Raw genomic sequence first — 23,129 nt, 5'->3', positions numbered from 1 at the left:
TGCAGCTGTATGATCTTTAAGGTCCTTTCCAACCCAAATCATTCTGTGATTCCATGTGTCAAATAGAAATGTGTGAGTTATTTTAGTTGATAAGCAAATTTTCCTGAGCACTTTGTCATTGATGGGTCTGAGATTTTCTTCTCTCCTTTCCACATCTGACTTTCCAAGAGGAGTCAGGATTTCTCCTGCCAGTGACTTCTGTTATCATGGATCCTCAATGCACAGGTCATTGTACACATTATGGTGATCTGCAAAAAACATTCAATATTTTGCATGTCTTATCCATTTCTACATATGCCAGTAACAATAGGTCCTTCTCTCTGGGCTCCAACTAAACAGTTTTCCTAATCAGACTATAAAAAAATCTTTTATTATCCACATCTCAAAGCAATTTTTTTACTGTTCTGTAAAGAGGTCATCACATTTTGGGAAGGTGGAAACATTCCTTCACCAGCAGACTCGCTCTCTGTGTGTGAAATCTTTTCCACTTCATGATGATTTCTAATGCAGATTTATTAAATTAATTCTAACTCAGACTTTTAAAATCCCATAAATTTTCAACCCATAGACTGGCATTAAAAAAAAAATCTTTGTCCTCGAATTATCAGCCAGATAGTTATATGATTAATGGAGAAAATAGGGAAAGGAGAAATATTAATTACTATCTCATCTAAATTGTCAGTAGCTTGACTGGGCTTTAATGAATTGCATTGGCAACATAGTTTATTTACGATACCTGTCAAAAGTTCCCAGAGTACTGCAAAAGATTTTAAGTATGAGAATAAAACATTAATATTCAGGTGCTATATCAATATATTGGAAACAGCTCCTTGCATCACAGATCTAATCAATAACCTAATTTTGGTCAAGTGAATGTGACAAGCAATGAGGATGAATGGAATGAAATATTATCAACCTTTATTTTCAATCATTGAAGAAGCATTATGTGTGAGGAATAATGATTGTGCCATGACAGAACATTGGGTGCAATTCCCTTTCAAAAAATCCCTGAGACTTCCAATCAAAAAAAAATAAAAGGAAATAAAATCTGGGTTTAGTTACTATTGTTGTCTCCACAGTCATTTGCTTATCATTGTAAAATAATTTCCTAAATTAGAAATTCCAGTTTAGAAACTTCACAGGGCCAGGGATCTATAAGGGCACAGTATTTCCAATGCTAAATTTTATCCTTTTCTCAGTCTGCAAGAATTTCATTGAAGTTCATGGAAACCAATGATAAACAAAATTGATTTTCTGGAATGTTTTTCTGTGAATGGCCTACATGCTCATTACTCCATTGGCAAATGTGACATAATGTAATATCCTTATCTAGAAAGCAATTCTGCTTAAAAACCCCAAATCCAAACCACACTGCTTATACCAGCTACTAAGTGTTTTCACCTCCTGGCCAAATTATTTGTAAATCTAGGCCAGTTGCTTAATTGAACTTTGGTGTCATGTCTATCATGTAGACAACAGTACTTCATTTTTTGTTATGTCAGCTAGAGGCTCTATTTCATGTATGAGATTATTCTACTTTCATAACTACAGCACCTTTTCTAATTTTGTGGCTGTCTTTATCTGAACTGCACTGGTACTTTGAACTGAAAAACCTGATAAGTTAATCCAATTCCTACTCTACCCAGCTATTTTGATTTCTCTTTAGTAAATCTATTGCAGTAAAGGTGGTATGATTTTTACATAAAATAAGTAATCCCCAAAGCATTTACATGTAAAGATATTTTACTGCTCCTGTGACATAGCACAGAAAGTTGTAATATATATGATTCAGGTCCCATTTCTACACCTTCCATGTATATCTGCATTTAGTCAAGCACTAAACCTCTTTCCCTTAAAATGAAGACCATTTTAAAGTGACAAGCTGCAAAGATGTCCTGCCCTGCCTATTAAGATCTTATTGCAGCAATACAATCTTATTACTGCTTCCAGCCATTTCCCCTGCTTATCATTTCAGAGTTAAAGTGCTTTGCTTCTCCAAATTCTTTCCTTGCAAAAGAAAGTCCCCAAGGCATTCAGCCTCCTATTCCTTACTGTAGCTAAATGACAATGGAAGGTTTTCAGTCTGAGAAATAAAGGGGAAAAATTTTGCAGAATATTCCTTGTTATTTCCTTTTGGGGAAGAGATCAAACGGCAGAATTATTTAAATAAATAAGAAAAAAAGGAAAAAAGTGAAAAACTCGAAGAGTAATGAAGTGGAGAAAGAGAAGAGAGGAGTGGAAAGAATAAGAAAAAAAAAAAGAAAGAAAAATAAAAAGAAAAGAGAAAAGAAAAGAGAAAAATTAAAAGAAGAAAGAAAAGAAAAGAAAAGAAAAGAAAAGAAAAGAAAAGAAAAGAAAAGAAAAGAGAAGAAAAGAGAAAAGAGAAAAGAGAAGAAAAGAGAAGACAAGAGAAGAAAAGAAAAGAAAAGAAAAGAAAAGAAAAGAAAAGAAAAGAAAAGAAAAGAAAAGAAAAGAAAAGAAAAGAGAAAAGAAAAAAGAAAAGAGAAAAGAAAAAAGATTAAAACATCACATAATCTTTATTAATCAAATTTAATGCAAGACATGGGCCACTTTTATTGCCAGTCACATTACGTAATGTAGTAAGTGTCAGATTTGATGTGTATTACATGCCTGGCCAAAAGAGCAAGGAAAGAGGTTTTTTGTACTCTTGGGATGTTAAAAACTTCTGAATTCCCACTGGTAATTGCATGTCCATGTGCAAGGGAGAAGTTGCCTCATTAGAAGAAGAACATTTGGGGGCCTTTTTGATTTTTTTCTCACAGCTACTTTACAAGACAAAGAATCACATGTAATGAGCAGCAGTAATAAAACACAGCCATAAAGGAAGTTAAAAACTTGTTTTGACAAAATGACAGTATTGATGAGGAACTACCACTGTTCATTGGTGCTACATGTCGTAACACCCACAATCAGAGCTAAGTTTCTACTTTTTTTGCAAATTAGATCATGTTTTAAATTCATATTTCACATCAGAGATTATGGTACAGGCAATGAGGTTTGCATTTGTGATTGAAAGGAAACATAAGCAGCAAATGAACTGAAGAATACTTGGTCTGCCTCATCTTGCTCTCACCAGGGGTCACCACGATGCCCCAAGCCCAGCATGAAAGGTTGCTGATGGCAGCAAGTGACAAATGCTATTGCAATTCATCCCTGGTTTTGGAGGTCCCTGCAGGGAAAGTTCCCATGGCCAGGTCAAATCTTCAGATGTATTTTCTTAGTTTCTGTCATTTGCAAAGATCTAGTCAGCTTCATTAACAAAACAGGCAAAGTTATATGTGATAAGTATTATTAAAAGTGTAGTTATTTCTTTTATTTAATTAATTTTTATGCAGGCTAATGTATTAAATCTCTGTATCATGCATTTATCTTGTTAATAGCTCACGTTGTTATACTTCAATACATACAATGTGCATTTATGTGACATGAATAAGAAGCCTTTGTATGACAGTCAGATAAGAGTATGCATGAGTGAGGAGTTATTATGACTAGTAGAAGAAAAATAGGCAGCAGTCTGATGTAAGAGAAGAAAGCAGTGTTTAATTTTTCATTGTAATTTCAATGGTCGCTTATTAGATGAATTTGAATGGGTTTCTCCTACTTTTCTGAATTTCCTACCAATTTTTCTTTCAATGAGAAGGTGCATTTAGCCTGAAATGTCATCTTTTATACCAGCATCAGTGGGCTGGCTGACTGAAGTTTCAAACACCGATTGTTAACAGAAAATCAAAAAAAATTAGACTAAAAAAAATCTTTAAAAGAAAAGCATGCTTATTTTATGTAACACTGTTGTAAAAATTTTGATTTGACTTTGAAGAAATCTGTCAGATTTCATATTTCAATCTGTTTTTCATAGTTAATAGCAGCAACCTTTTTGAAATTTATCTTTCTTTCTTAAGATTGACTTGAACCCAGGTATCCATTATCAGATCCATTTCTGTGGGGTTTTTTGTTATGTATTGATAATATAAGTTTAAAAGAAAAAAGGAGAAAATAAAAATAAATATAATTTTCAAAAAGATAGGACACAAAGAATACGTACACAACTCTGTTAAATTAAGAACACTATTATGGAAATAAAGAAGACGCAGAAAAATGTGTGCACAGATTACAATTGATTCACTGAATGTTTCACAAGATAGGTACAATGGAATGGTGACTAACTGATTTTCCAGCTCAAAACCATAAACCAAAATAAACTCTTCCATTCTAATTATGTTTAGTTAATTTAGAGCTTAAAAAGGAATGGAGAGATCAATAGGTGGAGTTGAAGGGAGCAGCTCACATTCAGAAGAACATTTTGTCTTAACTTCATGGAGAATCTCTATGAAAGTTGCCTGTATTGGATAAATATAAAAAGATAAGCTAACGAATATAAGAATATAAAGCATGTATTGAACTTGGGGTGCCAGTTGCAATGCCAAGTCTACGCTCCAGAATTTAAATACTGAGGTTGATGAAAGACATTTTAACCAAACAGGAAAACAAAAATATATAGCTACTGAATATGAGTAAATAAAGGAAAAGATTAGTGAAAATGTTCTAGTCTGTTTCTAGTGGGATTCACCAAGATGCATGGAAGAGATACCAAACTTTCTGTTCATAATTTCACTTTGCTCCAGCTTTTGTTTTCCAATGACTTTGAACTAAAATTATCAATTTTGAAGTTAAAATTCAACACAGTGCTACCAAGGCTATTTCCTTATCTTGACAGAAATATCCACGTCACCTGTGATCAGACAACAACCAGAAAAGTCAGCAATATTTTTATGCATAAAAAACCCCTAAATTTCCAATCATTAGTAGTGCCTTTTAGTGAAGACACTTCTTACAGTGTTTTCACATGGAGTACTTATAAGATCATCTTATTCACCTTATTTAGGAAATCTCTGCACACCACATGAGAATAAAAGCTAGTAAAAATCTAAAAAGGTTTGGAAATCACTTTAAAAAAGTAATTAACTGCCCAAGAATTTAAATTGTCCATATCTTCTTTCCTCTCTATAAATCTTATTTCTTCTATGATAAGGAAAAAAATGGAAAATCAATGAAATAAAAAAATAATAAATTAACTATTTAGAAATGAGCAAGTAGACTCAGAAACAGAATATGTTCATGAGGCTAAAGAACATCAGATTTAAAAAAATAAATCAGAATATTCATGGCCAGAAACAGAATTTGCAGCTAAGGATGGTGACTTAACTTCAAGTAAATGTTTCTACATTTTTTTAACAGGAATTAACCTTGACAAAGTTTCAGAGGAACCTTCTGATATGGAAGCCATATGAGTTCTTTTCATGTTCTTCTGAAGCAGCTGGTACTTGTCATTTTGGGAGTCTGAACACCTGACAAATTTTTGGCAGCTCTGAACAAGTCTGGCAATTTCTATTAGTTTATATTACTGTCAAAAATATTTCAAGAGCCCACAGCTCAGTTATCACAAGAGGGCACTGCAGGAATGCCTGCTAAAAAGTACCCAAAGATTCATCTGAAGCATGTTGGTTATTGTTTCCTTTTTCATTTTCTCCTTGCATTAAAGTAGAATAAAGGCAAAAATGCTAAAAGAATTACCAAGATCTCACAGCTTGCTAATGAAAAATATTCATTTGGTGGAGACATTCAAGAATTTATACAACATAGTGTTAAAACATTATGTTATCAAATTTTTAATGTTTACTATTCTTTATGGGGCTCTGAAACATTTCTTCCACCTCTATCTTGCCCTCATCATCTTTTTCATGACCAAATGTTCTCAGTATATGTTTAATATTATGATCAACAGCCCATTTGAGGTGCCTCTATAAAAATACACACAGCATAGGGAGCTAGACGGAGGAGCTGAAAGCTGCAATGAAACTAGCAAATCTGTGATCTAATTTCTTTTTTTTAACATGATGGGATGAATCACTCAACTGGAATGTTTGTCAGCAACAGGGGACTCTTGCCCCAAGGATATCCTCCTTGCATAGAGGAGGAGGATTGGAGAGGATTGCTTCTTTTCTCAGGTGATAGCCCAAAAAGAGGACAAGTTTTACCAGACCAGTTGCTGCCAACACGGCTGAACTAATTAGAGATTTAAGTATGGACTACAGTGATCACACCTTGGTGGAATTCACAATGATGAGGGGAGTCACGAAACTGATTTTAGGAAAAAAAATTCTTTCAGTTATTTAACTAATTGGTGGATTGGACTTCCCATGAAATTGTTCTCAGGAACAAAGGAGATGAACAGGAATGACAGCTCATAAGCACATTTAAAATGAAAGAGATCTTGATTCCTACACGTAAAAAATCCAGAGAAGGATGGCTTGAGACCATCACAGCTCAGTAAGGACCTTCTGACCTAATTAAAGTATAAGAAAGAAATGAACAGGCGCTGGAACCAGGAACATGTCTCCTCAGAAGAATATAGGGTTGCTATCTAGATTTTTAGGGGTCAAATTGAGAAAGCTAAGACGCAGTTGGAGCTGAATTTGGCAAGAGATGCAAAACATAAACAGGACCTTCAAAAGGATGTTGTTGAGAAAAGAAAGGTGAAAGAAAATGGACTCAGTCTTATAGAAGTAGTGTTCAGCAACATGGAGAAGGCCTGAGGTATTCAAATTTTTGCCTCATTTTCCAATGACAATTTCTCTTCCCACCTCTCTGAAGTCCCTGAGCCTCAAGGACTGGTGGGTGAACAACATCCCTCCCATTATCAGAGAGGATCAGGTTCAAGGCCATGTGAGGAACATAAAGAAGTCTATAGGACAAAATAGAATGCATCCCAAAACTCTGAAGGAATTTTTTGATGTACTTGCCAATTTGCCACTCTCCCTGACATTTGAAAAATCATGGCAAGTCAAATGAAGCCCTCAGTGACTGTAGAAAGAGAAAGTATAGAGTCATTTTTAAAAAGAGTGGAAGGGAAGACCCTGGAAACTACCAAACTGTCAGCCTAATCTCTGTTCCTGGGAAGATTGTGGAGCTGATCCTTCTGCAGGGTGTGTTGAGACTAAGGAACACAAGGAAATGATCAGTGACAGCCAGCATTGGTAAATCATGCCTGCCTAAGCTAGAAACCTTCTATAGGGGGCTGACTGTGTTGGTGGACAAGAGAAAACTATGGGTATCATCTACCTGACCATTGATAGAATGTCTCACACTATTCTTAGCTTTAAACTTGAGAAATTTGGGGTTGATGGGTAGGCTGTTAGGTATGTAAGGAATTGGTTGGATGACCACAAGCTACAGTTGTTGACTCAGTGTCCAAGTAGAAGCCAGTAAAGGATGCTGTCCCTCAAGGATCTCAGCGCTATTCAATGTCTTAATTCACACCATCAGTGGGATTGAGTGTACCCTTAGCAAGTTTGCAGATGACACTAAACTGAGTGATGCAGTTGTTTGCTAGAGGGGACATCATCCCTTCCAGAGTGACCCTGACAGGCATAAAGGAGTGGGTCTATACAAATCTCATGGGATTCAACAAGGTCAAGTGCAAGATCCTGAAGCTGTGTTGGGACAATTCCCGATATCAGTACAGACTAGAAGATAAATGAATTGAGAGTAGCCCTGGGCAGAAGGGTGGATGCTTTTGGTTGATGGAAAATATGAACCACCATTGTGTGTTTGCAACCCGGAGCCCCCCGTGTGCTGGGCTCACCCAGAGCCCCGTGGGCAGCAGGGCAGGGAGGGGATTCTGCCCCTCTGCCCCCTCTGCTGGGGCTGCATCCAGCTCTGCGTTACACAGAAAGACACAGACGTGTCAGAATGGGTGCAAAGAGGGTTAGAAAATATTGTCAGGTGTCTGGTACCTCTTCTACACCTCACCTCTCCAGCTGAGGCCAAGCTGAGAGAGGTGGGATTGCTTAGCCCATAGAAGAGAAAGCTCAAGAGACACCTTATTGTGTCTTTTTCAGTATAGAAGATAAGAGAAAGATGGAGAGAAACATTCTGCCAAAGCACATAGTGACAGGACAAGGGACAATGGTTTTAAACTGAGAGTAGATTTCAACTAGACATATAAAATCTTTTTTGTGATGAGGATGGCAAGATACTGGAACTATCTAGTGAAGCTCTGGATGCCCTGTCATTTGAAATATTCAAGATAAGATTGAGTGAGGCTTTGAACAACCTGATCTAATGAAAAATGTCCCTGGACATGGCAGGGAGGCTGGACTACATGGACTGTAAAGCAATCACTGCACTCCACATTAGAAAAACCATGCAACACCATGCAACCCCATGATTTTCAGAAAATAAATCCTAAGAAATTAATCTTTTTTTCATTTTGTGCTTGTGGGGATTCTTGTTACTGAAGTCTCCACTTTGCCTGGGAAAACCTTGTGCTTTCTCTTTTGAAGGTATGTTTTGCAGGAGGTAAGGTATTTGTGTGAATAATTATACCACATACATACCTGTGTCTTAAATGGCTCTTCTCTTTTATTCCTAAAACAATCTACAGCAGGTATATGATATGTTATATTTCTGTAAACAGTGTAGAGACATTATATTTTTTTCCAGTTAAATACACTAAATCTTTTTCAAAACAAGCTATGAAATGCATCTTGAAGATAAAAATATATACATATATATAAATAATATAAATGGCATAAAGCCATATATATATATATATATATGGGTTTATGTCAATATTCACATGCAAGAATCCCTGCTAAAGCAGAGAATAAAGTTAGAAGACTTTTTTCCCAAACATAAATTAAAGCTCATTACAAATTATTTTCTCTTGAGATATTGTGTAATTTTTAATTTTTCATAAATCCTAAATATATGGCATTTTTTACTTCATTTTACTGCTCCAATATTTTCATTAAAATACTACTCTTAGTATTGTTACAACAATAAAATCAAAATAAAAAATTCTGGTCTCATAGATACATTAAAAAAAAAATATCATGTATTTTGATTCCACCAAACTGACATTTTAAAGCAAAAAGATATTGCATCAGAATTAATTTGAGTAACATTACTTACTAAAATTATTTGAAACATCCTGAACCCTGTGAAATAGAGGTTTTTTCTGGATTTACTTTAGTCACCTTCCCTTTGGCATGCCCTAACTGAACAAGGACTATCTACATGAGTGAGAAAAACTTTTGTTTGCTGTGGGTGAGCTGATGGCTTCTGGCTACTTTATGTTGCGCAAGAAATGCAGTCTATATCCCTGTGTTCTAGATTTCACAAAAATTCAGTTGTCTTACCAATATGAGTTTGCTAGAAAAGACAGAATTGCCCTTATGTGAGTATGAAATAAAATTTAATCTACCTTCATACTTACAAGCCCTTTTTTATTTTTTTTCAGTTTGTGACTTCGGGGTGTCTTCAAAGGTCAGGAAAACCAAGGCTTTGTAACTGGTTGATACTATTCTCTTAAAAACTTGATGTAAAGCAAGTCTGTGTATCTTTGATACCAAGTTAGGAACTTGGTATGCTTCAGGTTAAGCATATCAGTGTATTATTTTAAGGTGAATTTGCTGTTTTTCAAAATAAGTGAAGATGGGTCATAAAATGCAGTTCAGTTCTGCTAAGCTTCTTAAAAATGGTAAGGTTAAGCTAGATTTAAGAAGCTGCTGGAAATTCACATCATAAAATAATCTCTTGAAGGCAAGGAATCAGCAAGCCTGTGATTTCAAAATAGAATAAAAATCAAATTTCCCAGCAGTAAATATTCATGAACTATCTTTTTGTTTCTCTGTCAGCTGCAGCAGATGCGTAATATACATTGTCTATGCACATACTCTTTTGCTAGAGCAGTGGTTAAAAAATGACTTTCATTGTACTTAGATTCATCACATTTCAAATGCACATTTGTCTTCCAACAATGAAGGGACATATTGTACACTTCTTGAAAAAAAACTATGGGTTCAGCAAATTTTGTTTCCTCCCCAGGTCCTTTGATGTCTATAGGTTTTCCTGTCACAAATTTTGTGAGCTTTTAGGATTTTGGAATTTGTGTTCCTCTCAATTCATAGGTAATTTTGCAAGTGGGTGTATGCAACAATTAAATAGTTTGCATTGCTGCTGGGGAAATCTTGATCAGCTCTAGTGTGTAAAACTCTGGTTTGGCAAATATGCTGAGTGTTTACCAAAGTGGACTTGACATGAAAATTGGGCACTCTCTTTTCAATTCTTTACAAATGTTCACAAAAAAATGTTTGATATCCCAAGAGCTGGTATTGATTTCTTCCTTTTCAATCCATTTAAGAGGATTTGCTACCTAAGTACTAACTGAATGGTAGACTGGTGTTGCTGCAGCATCTTTCTGCCTGTCTGAACTCTGGTATTCAAGCACTGTTCCAGCCACTGAGGTCTTTTCTCTGGTGGTTCAGATCTCAACAGCTTCCTAACAGCACTCTGGCACAGAAATTCTTTTTCTTAACTTGATGACAGTGTTACTAAAAAAAAGAACATAATCTTTTCTGAGTATAGAGCTAGGAAAAAAGCATCACAACATCTGATAGACTCTTGTAAAGTATCTTTGATAATCTTGTACATGGAAAGCCAGCTGCTTTTCCCACCATCACAGAAGGAAACACTCCATAGTTCCTGAAACATGTAAAATGTGTTTCAAGTGAGAGAATTCAAGCTGAAAATTCCTTCTGAGTACTACAAGAAATTCTCTAATGAAGAAAGCCAGAGAAAGCAGACAGTTCAGAAGACTGTGGAGAAAAATTCTGGTCATTATGTTGAATGTAGTCATGTGGACTATTTTAACAAAAAAAAATTAATAGCAATTTAAAAAGAAATAGGTAATGCAGAAATGGATGATAATACACAAAAATCAAGATGGCAATGGAGATTAGTTCATTGGTCAGGTGCTCATAATGCTGTGGTTGCAGGTTGGATCCCTGTACTGGGCCATTCTCTTCAGAGCTAAACTTACTGATCCTCCTCTGGGTCCCTTCCAGCACAGAATATTCTGTGATTCTGTAAATAAAATACATCCCTTTATAGGTTGCTGCTTTTCCTTGTAAATATTTTACTCACTAAACTATGATAATATTTGAAATGCTACTACACCTGCCAGAAATACAACAGCCTATTAATCCCAGAAAATGTTAGAACTCAGAGTTAACAAGTTTAGTTGCACATTGTTTTCATGAATTTTATTGTAGATGCAAAAAAAAAAAAAAAAGTAAAGGCTATTCAGCAGAGCTGAATTCCTTGTAAAGAATATTCAGCAGAATGAGAATGTCTGGATCTCATTCTGTGGCAATAATGAAGAAGACAAATATGACAATAAGTAATAAGGACTTATAGTTGATAGCCTTACAGCGACAGTATCAGAACATATGCATATATTATTAGAATTGTTCAAATATAATGTAATTACCTTAAAAAAATCATTAAAGTTTGGAATAGCCAAGACATATAATATTACATAGTTGAAGAAACTGTCAGGCAGTCTTGGCAAGGTTTTCTGCAAGATTAAAGTCAGTAAGAAACCTGCCAATACTGGCACAACACTGCACTAATAAATAACATGGGATATTTATATAAATCAACAGTTGGCACAGAGCTTACTTTTCTTCCTGCAAAGCAGTTTGACATCTTTCTCCTATGGTGAAAAGAAAAAAATTTTAAAAAGGGAAAAAAAAGCTTTATTATATTATTTTATTGCAACAGGTATTTGAGGTTGGACGAGTATAGAACTTGTAACAGAGATTGTAATGCTTGATCATTACATTACTGTTACATGCTGATTTTGCAGTTGCTTCTGACTTTCCCAAACTTTGACCATATGGGATTGATTTTTTTGTCATATGTTTTAGTATAAACTACTATTTTTAAAAAGTCTGTCCTGACCCTCCAACCCACCACCACAAATCTTGATATAATTTCAAACAGCCTTGCGTTCTTGTAAGTAAAGCTTTAACATTTTGATTTTAAGTACCTTGCAGATATTCAGTAGCAATTCTCTAGAGCTCTGTTGCTTAATCCTTCAAAGATTTTCTTTGCATTGGCCATTCTCTAAGAACATTCTCCTTGCAATTACTGATCTTTTTTTGTCAAAGCAGTGTCAGCTTGAGGTTCAAAGCTGGCCAGTGATCTGCTCTGTTCCCTGTTCTGTTTTTTCCACGTTTCTCATTAAAAAAAGAACTAAGAGACTGAATAAAAATTTTGCCTACCAAATACAGGTGGTATAATGGAGCCTGAGTGCAGGAAGACAGGTTAAAGTAGGGAACGGGGACATGAACTTACAGCAGGTTCAAAGGCTGAAGTTGTCTGGGAAAATAGATTCACTTGAAAGAGCTGGCAAGGCAAAAGGACTAGGAATACATGGTGAGGTGTGGATGGCATGCTTGTACATTGTAAACAAGTAAAGCAAAATAAACCAAAAGGTACAGTACTGCCAGCAAAATTTTTTCAAGTCAAGTAATTTTATTTAACTTTACTATTTGTCTGTGGACAAAAATTTCAGACCTCTGATTCAGACAGTAAGAAAAAAAGAAATAAAACAAAGAAGTACTTGTGTACCATTTATCCTGTTCCCTCCATAACCCCTATTTTCAATGTGTTCGCTGTTGGGTACACTCTCTCCATCAAAATTATTTCAGGAAGGCATTGGGTTGCAGAGGAGAGAGAGGAGATCTGCATAATTATGTATGGTGGTTTTGGCTTTTTTTTTTTATCATGAGATGATGTTTGGCCATACTGGGCATAATGGCTCCTTTCTGCCACTCTGCACTTAGGGGTTTCCTGACACCTTGTTCTCCTGTTTGTGCACTGGTTCAGATTGGTCCCAGGCCGTGGTACCTCAGGTTGCATTTTTTCAGAGGGGTCCCTACTGCTTGAGCAGTGTTGCCAGCAAAATATTCTCAAGTATGGTGATTTTATTTGACTTTACTGCTTGCCAGTGGACAAAAATTTACAATCCATTATTCAGACAGTAAGAAAAATAATAAAAAAATTATTAAAGTAGTGGTAAAACCACAGGTCACTGCGACACAGGGTCATCCCTGTCCTGATGTGAGTCAACCATGGGCTGCAGCTCTTCACAGGCTGGCACAGGTGAGGCACAGACTCTTGTCCGTGTCCCTGCTCTAGCCTATATCACCATTATATGTCAGCTCATGACCTTTTCCCACAAAGGATACCACCATACCCACCTCCTACTGACACCTTGTCACTTCTGACCTGGACTTGTCTGGTCACCTGGCTGAGACAAAGATTGATCACTGAGATGGGGTCAGGATTGGTAAGGTAAAACTGAAGCCTAGGACTGAGTCAGGTTGCCACTGAATAATAAGAGGGGAAGTGCATCAGAAAAATTTCAGTGTGGCATCAGTGGGGACAAATTAAAGTCATTGGTAAAAAGTCTGCTACGGATGGGATGAAGGAGGATGATGTGGTAGAGGGTTCAGAGACATTAAATTAAAAATTGTCAGGAAAGAAGGCTCTGTATTTGACCAACACACAGCAAACTATTCAGCCATTCAAAATTGTTTTGTATGTGCTCTGTTCCAACTTTCCCAGACTCTGGAATTCTCTGCATCAGTCATATTTTCCTTGCACATTATGAAGAATATTTTCTTTTAACCAGACTGGCACACAAGTGTGGTGATGTGTCTGCATAAATGTAAAAGCAACATGCAAAGATGTTTCCCTGATCTCGCAGATGTATAAGGCGCACCATCCCTGGAATATCCCTAAAGAAACAGAAAGGACCTTCACATATTGAATTCCTGTTGTGAGCTGGATACAGAGAATAATAAGTACTCAGGCTACTGAGAGAGATTCAGGAGTCATGAGGTATTTCAGGATGGATGTTTCTTACTCTGTTGGGTTTCTACTTCCTTTCATCATTTCTCAGCAGCAGCAACAATAGGAAAAAGAAGGAAAAAAGAAAGCAACTGTCTGGAGATATTTGTCCATATGTGGTACTGATTTTTATTTTCACTTTACTGTATCCCACATTGTAAAAAACAATAGTAAAGCTTAGTCTGTTCTTTGTGCTTCTTTGAACCTCCAGGAGAAGTTCTCAATTGTATACAAATTCTACCTGTTCAGTCTCACAGAGCTAAGCCTCATTCTGCTGTAATTAAATCAGACAAAACACCCAGCTAAACAAGAGCTAACAGATGGTGTGCATCATATGACAATCTTTAGGAGTCACTTTGAAGTAGTGTTCTTTGTAATAAGCCCTGTCACAGCATGGTGTATTAACAGCTCCCCATTTTCAGGTTTCAAAAGTGTTGTATGGTGTGTTGAAAAAACAAATATTTGTCTGCATTTATTGTTTAATCTTCATCTCTATTGAGTATTGATCAGGGGGCCACCATTCACATCAAGAACTGAATGCACAATGCAAGCTAAACATCTGGATAAAAATATGGCTGAGTTCAGACCACAGAGACATATTCAGAAATGCATTTTCAAGTATTTTCCAGAGATGAGTATCTTAGAAAATTAAATTCAGAAAGAATCAGAGAGTAGCAATTTTTTCATCAAAAAGGAAATTATTAATGCATTTAACTACACTGTGATTAATAACACATTAATCTAATGCAATAAAAGCATTTCAGAGTAATAGTATTGTTTTCTGCTAGCAAAGAGGAAGTGAGATTGCAGGAGATTCCCTTCTGGGCTTGTTTGTGTCTTGCCATCCCCATTCCTTGTTTCTGACAGCTAACACCCACTTCCCATGCAAATCTTGCCTTGAACTTTTTGCTCCAAGGAAAATCTTACTTTTCTAAGACCACATTGTAATTATATTTGTCATTCTTGTCATATTCCTTAAATGTCACTCTGGAGAAAATAATACAGTAATTAGCAGTGATTTGTGAAGAATGTTTGCTCTGGGTCTAGTTCTTCAGAGCAGCAATCCTCTAACTTTTGTGTTGGGGGATTACACTCCTTGCTTCCTGTAGTCAGTCGGTGATTTTTCTCTTCAGCACAGAGGTGGTGCAGATTTGTGTGTGTGCCCACATTCCTGGGCACATCTCTGTGCATTCACAATCACTATTCTGCTGTGCTGCAAACTCCCATCTGCCCACTTCCAGTACAGCACCTAGTGTGACAAAAAACACAAAACAAAACAAAAAAAAACAAAAAAAAAACCAAAAACAAAACAAAAAAAACCCCAGAAAAACATTATTGCAGTCAAACTGTTTTGTCTTGTCTACTCTGGGTATTGTAGGGATTTTCTACACTGTCTCAAATTTAAATAACACTAGTCATGTTCTCTATTCAAAATCTTAACGATGTAGAGGTCACTGTGAGCCTCTCCTTTCCCTTTTGCTTAAGAATGCTTTCTCCAGCAATAAACTCTATTCTGTAGAATATTTTAAAATGCCTTATTCTAAACAGGAACTGATTCTTGTGGGGGTTGACTTTACAAAGCTAAATATTCTGATTTAAGGGAAGAATTTTAAGCAGAAATGTGACCTGAGTAAAGATATTCACCCCTTAAGAACAATGACAATAACATTGAACGGATGTAGCTGCATCTTGTTATCAGATAAGAATTGCAGCAGATAATTTACACATGGAAGATTTTTAAATGAATTGTTCTGAAATTCTAGATGTGACTGAAATACAGATTATTTAAAAAATAAAAATCCCACGCCACTGAGTAGAAAAAAAATATTTATCCATGATTTATGGAATCTTTTTTTTTAATTTTTATATAATTATATATGAAGTCATGATACAAAAACCTGCAATGCAGGCTATTTCTGATTAATTTTTATATTTAATTTTGAAATACAGCTAATAAATACATGTTTTTTCAATACAGATTTCAAAAAAATGAAATTGTAAACATGTAGACATAATGGTTGATGTTGGAATGAATCTCATTTTTGTCATTTGAGGTTGGCACCTCAAAAGTATAAGCCTTTTGGTGGATTTTCATATTTTACAGTTTCAAAAGTAGGCCAAAATCTGGGTTTACTGGCATTTTAAGGGTTAAACTCACATTTTGTAGAATATGAAATCATAAACACCTTTAATAGGAAGCAATACAACATCATTCTAGATGATAGTCATGTCAAATTGTTTTTCTCAGAACAAGTGAATACATTTTGTTGCATTTTCAAATTACACATTTCTTGTGTTTTCTTACATGATATGGAACCATTTATAAGAATTCTATTAGTAATTATTATTTTTCCATGGACCCATTTCTTAAGTGAAACTTTGATCCTAATAGCTGACTGGAGGACTGGAGTTTTTTCTTCTTTTTTTCCTTCCACATCAAAACACAATTCTTGCATTTCATTTTTCTAATCCATTTTTGAAGCTCACTTTTCTCACTTTCCAGAATGCTCATGGAGAGTTCCACATTAACCCTATAACATCGCATTATACCAGACACTTTTGCTTTGTAAACATCTGACTTGGGAAGAAAGTTAGGAAATAATATCTATTTCCTAAAAGTGTGTCATTTTGCTGCTATGCTAAGGACATTTAGTTACACATTTCTTTAAAATCCCTTGACAGTGTTTATATGAAATTTTGTTATCATGTTTATAATAATTTCTCATCTACACTAGGATCTCTTTCAGGGGTTCAGTGTTCCCATACTTGGAAGAGGCACTTGGCTTCTCTAAGGTACTTTGTGAGATTTGCCATGAGAGGGATGGTGAAGGGATTTCCATGAGATATGCCATGAAATATAAAATGACAGCATTACAGTGGGCAGGATGGCCTGTTGATGGTGGTGATAAGTTATCAGGCAGAGGCCAGATGACCCTTGATTTTGCAACTGGCCACGTGGAAGAGGGACTGATACCGACATGCCACACTTCTGTTCTGCCCTCACACAACATCCATAAACTTTGCAACCTCTCTCTTTCTCTGTAACTCTTGATATGCCTCTTTTACATATAAAATTTGTGGCCCCCTCTCTGCACCTTATATGACAGCAACAGGATATTTTAACTACAGTCTGACCCCTAATTCTCCCAAAAATATAAATTAGCATTTGAAGTCCTCCATGTAAGAGGATCAGGATACAACCATCTTGCAGATAAATCATCAGGCCTGCTCACCTCTCCTTCCCAAAGCAGGTCGGATTTGTGCCTCCAACTGTGTTGGAGTGTACCCAGGAACATTTGTACATAGCGCTACACACTGATATTTTGCAGGTCTAGTGAATTGATCACTGGTAATCCAACAGGAATCCATAATCTGTTGCTTTAATAAACTACACGATTTGTGAACTTGTGAAAGTTCCTGTTAAATTCAGACAGACTTATAGTGTTCAACTGGTAAATCCTATTACTGGTGAGGTTGTGATCATAAATGAGACCAGACTTACAGCGTAACCCACACTATTTGTACTTCTGGAATCTTATTGAATGCAACCAAACTTATAGTGCCAAATTAATAATACAGAAATTAAGACCAGCTGCACCCAGCCTCTTTGATATCTGAGAAACAGCTGGAAAAGCAAGGGCTTCATCTTTTACCAAATTTCTATATCCCTAATATGACAGCACTAACAGCTTCATATTCCTGTATAGTTTCTTAAGGGTATTTTGGATGTTTTCTTTTAATTTTTATACTTCAAGGCGAATTTCTGTGGAATTTCTTAAGGGTATATTTCTGTTCTTCATTGAGCCATTGCAATATTAAAAACTGTTCCAGTCTTGTGCCTTGGTTTTGCTCTTGCTACTAAACTTACACTTTAAAAAATTTACTTGACTCAAATAGGCTGAGAAATCACAAAGTTCTGGGTTTTCCTGTACAACTACTCCTGAGGATGGAGCTTGTTGTATTCTGAGGTTTATAATACATTTTCTCATAAATATGTGACTGCTCTCAAGTAGTGTCAGATTACATCATGAGGCCCAGGATTGCACCCAAATTTTTCTGAAATATCTCTTGGGAATGAGACTTGGTGGCTTCCTTGGTCAGCCTGTTTCAGTGCACCTGCACCTGCACAGTAAAGAAGTTCTTCCTCGTATTCAAGTGGAATTTCCTTTCATCTGCTTCTGCCTGTTGCCTTTTGTCCTACTTATTGGTAGTGTTTGGTATGTCCATAAAGTTCACCATAAAGCCATAGCATCAGTGTGACCTTGTGTCAAAAAATGTTGCTTGAATGACAAAATACGAATTGGTTGAGGTATTCTGGAGTATACTCAGACCATACATTTAGGTATAATCTAATTCTTTCAGTTGCTTTTTATACATACATTACTATATAGTCCTAGCATTAAAACTGGAAAAGCAATAAGGTGGTTTTTTTGTTCGTTTGTTTTTTGGTTGGTAGGTTGGTTGGTTGGTTGGTTTTTTTAGTTCAATGATAGAAACAAAAGCTCTGGAAAGGAAAAAAAAAAGTCCAGGTGGTTGGGGGAAAAATCCTTTTTTGACAAAACAAAAAAAAATATTGTCTTCTCAAAATTTGACTTTCTTTTTCAGATGCAAATTTTTCCTCACTTTAACCTGATTTTGCTGATAGCTTTGCTTCTTCTATTTCCTATTCAAATATCCCTATATTTGTTATAAGTTAATTTCCCACTTGTAAAAGAAAAGATGGTGAAGAAGAAGCAAAAAGAACTACACAACCCAGGATCTTAACTACAACTGACAGCAGAATCTTTGGCTTTTTACAGCCTGAAGTCCAGACTCAAGGCATACAGTCTTCAGCTTTTTTTTCTGTGCAGCAGATTACTGTGCACATCATCAGGGCATTGCAGCATAGCAGCAAGTCAAGTTTTTTTCTGAGGGAAGCTGAAAGGATGAGAAAGAGGTTATGCTACTCTCTCACAGAGGCTGAAATTTGGAAGATTTTTTGAAATTAATTTTTCTTAAATGACATTGCTGCCATTCCTAGATCTTCAAGGCAAATAATGCATCCTTCTATTTTACTAATCCAAATATTATATTTAGGCTGAAGGAATGTAAGTAAGATTGGCTTATAATTACTTGTTGACAATATTAAGCTTTAAAATAATTTCTTATTCAAATAATTATTTGTGCTTATTTAAAACATTTTAATCCACCATCATTATAACAGAGGGAAGGGCATGTTAGTGCATAAGTTTTTAATCCTGTACACCTTCACCACACCTGATGGCCAAAATTTTCACAGACAACAGTTAACATGATTTCTTAACTCTTTTAAGTATTTAGGTGTCAATCCATTCAAAGATCTTGGTCATTCTCTTGTCCTATCAAAGTATTTCAACACCCAGGTTTGGTTTCTAGGTCTGACTACATGTGTTGTGTTCTCTGACCCTGCATTCCAAACAAATTAAATCGACAATGAGTAATAATGATTGTCCGCACATGCCCAGTACAAGTTATTATGCATACTTTTGAAAAAAAAGGTATAAATTCATCCACTGATCTATTTACATCATTGCAAAGTTAATACATGTTGTGATGAACACACATTCTCCACATATGCATTTATGATCATATGCTTAAATATGATTCTTTATTACAAGCTCACACTCTATGTTGGAGCTGGCAAAGATAATTGTGAAATGCTGGCTGGACTCTTTTCTCCTTTCCTTCCTCCTCTGTGTGCAGTGCTGGAAGAGAGGTGTTGCAATCTTCACTGCAGTGTTGTTCTTGCTTCTCTGCTGGGGCTCTTCTCCATTCTCTGCCACACACTCCTTCCTTTCTTCTCAGGGGCTCCTCTTGGGCTCTCGACCCACCCCTATTTATTTCAGTTATCTTCACGAGCTACAGCTGCTGCCCAACTAAGGACCCTGCAGCTGCAGCTCGTTTGGAGCAACTCAGACCCACACAGGTCTTACAATACAACATATATTCAGGCCCCCACATTTCCCCCCTTTTCTTTTAACAATTATACAATTACAATATACATACAGTCCCAGCTCTCAGCTGTCCTAGATACATACATAGAATATATGCATATCCCTATACAGTCCCAGCTCTCCGGCTGCCACAGCTCTCGGCTGTCCGGGGGATTCCATACCTTCTCTAGTCCCAGCTCTCAGGCTGCCACAGCTCTCGGCTGTCCGGGGGATTCCATACCTTCTCTAGTCCCAGCTCTCAGGCTGCCACAGCTCTCGGCTGTCCATTGTTGTAATCTTCGCTACAGTGTTGTTCTTGCTTCTCTGCTGGGGCTCTTCTCCATTCTCTGCAGCACAGTCCTTCCTGTCTTCTCAAGGGCTCCTCCTGGGCTCTTGACCCACCCCTATTTATTTCAGTTACCTTCACGAGCTACAGCTGCTGCCCAACTAAGGACCCTGCAGCTGCAGCTCGTTTGGAGCAACTGGGACCCACACAGATCCCACAATACAACATATATTCAGGCCCCCACAGAGAGGTTGAAACCCAGATTTTCTGCTTACTTTTAGGATGCTGTTACTCGGATTCTGTCAGGGAGGAAGATATGTGGTTGTGACATTATTGGCTTCTGGGGTTAGCTCATCTGGATGGTTGTAAGCCATTTCTGCTGGATTTTGAAGAGATGGCTCACAGGGAACCTCATCAGTGTCTGTCAGTGCCTGCAGGGAGGGGTCAGAGCAGGGACCAAGCTCTGCTCAGTGGGGCCCAGCAATGGGACAAGGGGCAGGAATAGATTCACAGGAAGTTCCACCAGAACATGAGGAAGAAATCCTTCAGTGTGCAGTGACCAAGAACTGGAATAGATCACCCAGAGAGGGTGTGGGGTCTCCCTCGCTGAAGATATTCCAGAACCATCTGAGTACAATTCTGTGCCATGTGCTCTGGGATGGTTGGACCAGATATGATAAGACTGTAAGACTTCTCTTACAGGGCTCAATGTTCATTATGACAACGCTTTGTGTTAATCAGTACAGTCAAATATTGCCTTGTCCAAAGGCAGCATGCGCTCCTTCCACAGAGGAATTAAAATGTTTATTTTATAAAAAAATTGATGATAAAGGTCAGTTGTTCTTAGCTGGAGCAGATAAGAAGCAATACTATCTGTTAGGCACCGTCAGAAGGAAATGACATTTTGAGACCTGTGGAAATTTGTTGTATCTATGCATCAATGTACATTCAAAGTCAGCTGTTCTATAATGGGTATATATTCCTTCTTTTCTAAAATTCTTTAGACAGGCAAAATGTGACATTTCATGGTCATACAGACACTTCAAAAATATTACAGAACTGAGAAATAGAATCTGGCATTTGGTGTCTGTAGCAGATTCTCCTGGACGCAAGAAAAAGACAAATAAGAAATCAGGAGGGAAGGATGAAGGACTTCTTGATGTAAGACCTTATGCTACCATGACTGAAATAATGTCACTGAATTTCACAATTCATGTTATATGTTGTTAGGACCCAATAATTTTTGTTGTTTTATTTTTTTACCCTTTTCCTTATGTTCTGGAAGTCTATTATATATATTTTTGATGGGTTTACATCAGGCTGGCAGCTGTCACTTAGTGGGTTTCCCCAGGGATCAATTTTGGAGGCAGCAGTGAAGCTTGTAGGAGTTCAAGGAGTGTCTGGACGATGCTCTTAGCCAGAGGGTTTAGTTGTAGGTAGTCCTGCAAGGAATAGGAACTTGGATTCAATAATCCTTGAAGGTCCCTTCCAACTCAATATATTCCATAATTCTGCGATTAAAAATAGGATGGATGGCACCCAAACTCACCTACATTTTTTGATGAATTTGATACGCAAATAAATCTGAAACACTCACTAAAGAGTTTTTATTAAAGAATTCTCTCACAAAACCCTTTTATCCTGAAACTAGGGAAAATTCAAACTGAATAATTGATGAAGACAACTTGGATAAGGTAGAGACAAGAGGTTTACTATTCAGTTACTTATCATAAACAATCATAAAGTTCAGTGTCTGCACATTGCAGTTAAGTTTGTCACAATTTATTTGTTTTAAATAGACACTATTGTGGTTTATTCATAATAGATTATATAACACAGTTGCACTATTTGCACTAGCAAATACTAGAATTTTCTGTGCTAGAATAATCAAATATTCAGTTTTTTGAAAAACTGTCAATATACCTGTGTTATTTTTTAAGTATATTTAACTAATTGTCTATTAGACATGTCATAGGGTGGAAATAGAAAAGAAAGCAATGTGTAAATATTTCATTCTTTTCTCAAGAATATTCCATCAATATTCACTATAAATGCATTTTTCTTGGCTCAATTTAGTGCATTTAAGTTAATCTAGCAAAAAATATTATTAATTTCAGAATTTTGAGTTCCCTTTACCTGTCTGTGATTGTCTTGATTTAAGATAGAGATATTTTCCTTATTTAAAGTACAATTAACATAAGTATTTCTGTTTCTAGTTAAGATTTATAGCCAATTTGTCGAGATTAAGAATATTTTACATTGTTTTTATTTTGTTTTTATTACATAATTGTTGTTCTGTAAAGTTTCCAAATTCAATTTGGCTCATTTTTTAAAACTTGATTTTATTTGCTTTGATTACGGTTATGATAATTCTGCTGTATAGCAGAAACATCCTAGGATAAACATCTTTTTACATTTATTGGAGTAGTTTTGTCATGCGGTAATGTTGCAAACTGCCCATTTTAGTACAGAAAATTGAATATGATGGAGAACAAAAGAGGCAAGCCTTTGCCTCCAGGCAAGGAGGTGTAATTTCATCAATGTTTTAAAATAACCATACTTATGTATGTTTCCACAGATCCTTGCTATTAAAGAGGCAAACTTCTGCCTGTTTCACATTTGTTCCACCCTGCCAGAAATCCTGTGTATCATGAAGGCAGGGATACCTGCGCATCATCCTCAGAGCTAAACAGCTCTAATTCTTTCCATCAACTGAAGAGATTAAGTGGAGTTTGCATGCACTAAAGCATTCCAGCTCCCAGTGCAGGAGCAGTAAGACCAAAGTCCAAAGAGATTTTGCCACCCATATTTTTCCAACTTTACACAGGTAGACATAGTTTTGTCACACTTTAGGTCTTGAGTAGCAGTCCCTTTGTGTGTTTCCCAGCTTCCTTTTTAATAAAACACTTTTAAAAAGAATTGTAACCTTACTCATTTTCTTTAGGGTGTTGGAGATGTTTTGGTTAAATTTAGCTGATGAATAAAGCACTGTCATAGGATCACAGAATCAGAGACTCATGGAATACTTTGGATTGAAAGGGACCTTCAAAATTATCCAGTTCCAGATGCCTACAGTGGGGAGGGACGCTTTCACTAGACCAGGTTGCTCA

This window comes from Zonotrichia leucophrys, chromosome 1, assembly GCF_028769735.1.
Source record: "Zonotrichia leucophrys gambelii isolate GWCS_2022_RI chromosome 1, RI_Zleu_2.0, whole genome shotgun sequence".
Classification (NCBI taxonomy): Eukaryota; Metazoa; Chordata; class Aves; order Passeriformes; family Passerellidae; genus Zonotrichia; species Zonotrichia leucophrys.
Note: the sequence above shows the minus strand (reverse complement) of the source record.